Source organism: Octodon degus, unplaced genomic scaffold, assembly GCF_000260255.1.
Source record: "Octodon degus isolate 3935 unplaced genomic scaffold, OctDeg1.0 scaffold00026, whole genome shotgun sequence".
Lineage (NCBI taxonomy): Eukaryota > Metazoa > Chordata > Mammalia > Rodentia > Octodontidae > Octodon > Octodon degus.
The window spans coordinates 10,229,624-10,232,443 of record NW_004524602.1 but is presented as its reverse complement, the minus strand read 5'-3'; positions in this window follow the sequence as shown (position 1 = coordinate 10,232,443).

Here is a 2,820-nt window from a genome sequence, read left to right as displayed (position 1 = left end):
TAATATTTATCCCAATTTCAGGCCCACTCCCAAAAACTCGCTGATAGGACTTGTGGCTGGACTTGGGCCCCTCCTCTTCTGGTATTATGTTTTCAAAACTAGTAGGGATAAGAAGGAAAAGCTGATTCAGGAAGGAAAAGTGGAACAATCCTATCATATCTCATATTAAATCTGATGACTATGATGACTGTGTTTTCTTCCTTAAATAAATCTTCAAAAGGCCGGGCGTAGTGGCGCACACCTGTAATCCCAGCCCTGGGGAGGCTGAGACAGGAGCAATCCTGCCAATATGAGGCCAGCCTGGACTACTAGTGAGTTCAAGGCCAGGCTGAACTACATTGTGAGACCCTGTCTCAAAAAAACCAAAAAATAAATATATCTGTGAATCAAAAAAAAAAAAAAAAAAGCACTGATAGCTGCACTCTGGAAGCACAGATCTGTCTTGAAGTCCTGAGCAGTTTCTTGAACCAGACGCTAGAAAGGAAGTTTGCGAATCAGAAGTTCAGTGGAAGTTCAGTGGACTTCTGATAACGTCTAATTTCATGGAGTTCCGCAGTCCGGGGCCTGTAGCGATGAGATTTCTTCACCCCTCCAGTAGAGGGCGCTCTCTTATGAGTGGCTCATGTAGCCAGTTTCCTGGGCGCTTTACCACTGGTGGATTTACAGGCAGTCCGCTTGGCACGAGCCATGGTACAGGTACCTCATTACTCTTTTTGAAAGTGGGGAAGAGAGAAACGGGAAAAATATGGTCAGTGACCAGAGAAGAGAGACAAGATGGTGAAGCTCAGCAACTGTGCTGTGGATTTCAAGAAACTTTTAGTAAGTCAGCTTCATGATTTGCTTCTGCTGGGGCCGAAAACTGTACTAATTATGGAAGAGAATTTTTTTTTTTTTAAATGGTACCGGGGATCAAACTCAGGACCTTGCGCTTGCCAGGCATTTATGCCACTGAGCTATCTCCCCACCCTGGAAGTGTTTCTTCATTGAATCTGGAGCTCAAGATTTCTGCATCAGGTGCAAAGTCTGTGAGTGTGTGTGTGTGTGTGTGTGTGTGTGTGTGTGTGTGTGTTTATGTGTGAGTGGGGGGAGGGAAAGACTTAATCTCTGCTTAAGGATATGAGAATAAATTAATCCTTTATTCTATTTGGCAGGATGTAAGCACAGAATTGGGAGAATACCATTCATGGTTTTAAAACCCATCTCATTTTTCACAAAGCCATTTTCGGTTCAGTTCCTCATTTCAGTTTCATTTCGTAGTGGTAAAAATTGAGCGCTTACTTCCACTTCTTTATGTTGTTGTAACAAGTAGTTTGTTGTTTTAAATTAAATCAGCAGTTCAATTCCTGAGTGATTTTCTTATGCCTTCTCTATGAGCTGTTTCCACTTCCTCCTCCCGCAAGGAAGGCAGGGAGGCTTGACAAATAGACCGCTTGTCTATAGCACATGGGCCTGATTGGAATGCAGGGCGAATCACCCTTGCAAAACCCTGCTGATTCCCCGCTTCCTGGGAACTGGAAACTATTGAGTCCCACTCGGTCCCAGAGATACTGCTTCTTCCTGGTTTGGTTTGCGTCTGCATCCTGTGCCAACAGCGTTCCCCACTGTTCGTTCCAGGATGCGTAGAAACCTTCCCTGGCTCTAGCAGATGAGGTTTTACATGGAGCTCCATATCTCTGCATCTGCAATGTTATCCTGCCAGAGCAAACTTTCTGGAGAAATGACAGGTCTTTCTGGAGAAATGACAGGTCATATTTACCAAAAAATATGAGCCAGACTTTGCCTGCCACATAAGACACATGTGATCCTTGAGAACTTAAAATGTGGTCTTTTGGACTTGAAATGCAATGTCAATACAAAGACATATTTAATATGGAAAAATTTTAATATGTCAGTAATTGTTATATTGATTACATGTTAAAATTATAACATTGCAGAATCATAAAATATGTTATTAATTTGATGCGTTTATCTTTTATCTTTTTTTTAACTATTTATTTATTTGAGACAGGGTCTTGCTATGTAGTCCAGGCTGGCCTTGAACTGTGTAGCCCAAGCTAGCCTCTTGAGCTCCCAGGGAACCTCCTGCCTCAGCGTCCAGAGTGCTAGGATTACAGGTATGTGCCATCACACCCAGCCTTGGTTTTTTACTATTTAAAAATTGTTGCTTTAAGGAAATTTAAAATTACCTTTGTGGTCCGTATTATATTTCCGCAGGACCGTGCTGCTATAGAGTCCTACTAATGGAGACACCCACAAACACTCTTTAGAACTTTCTGTGTGATTTTCTTCTACCATATCTCCATTTACTGTGTTTCTTTTTTAAGGGTGTGATTTTTGGAATGAGTTAATGGTGTTCTACTGCAATGCAGGCAAATGCAAGGGGGGTTGTGTCTTGCCTGGGTGAGGTTCAAAGGTCAGAATGTAAGGTAAAAAGCTGTGTCTGATAAGAATTACCTTGAAAATCTCTTAAGGAGTCCTCAAGATGTCACCACCTTTTCTTATCTTGCTCTGCTTCAGCAGCAAGTCGCAGTTTCTTCATTGAGAGCACATAAAATAGTTGGCCTGGGGTTGTCTCTGTGTTCTAGCAAAATGCGGATATGAAACTCGAATTTCCCTGAACCGTCTGAGAGAGGCAGGGAGAGAGGAAACCACTTCCAGAGGAAACACTGGGCAACCACAGCTTAACTGCACAGCTAAGCTCCCTGAGATGGTTCTCACCCCAGCCTGTGCAGGTACGGCTGTAAGGTAATGTCAGTGGAGCTTAAGACACTGGGCAGCTCCGCCAGAAGCCCTGCTCCCCTAGACTATGTCCCCCCACCC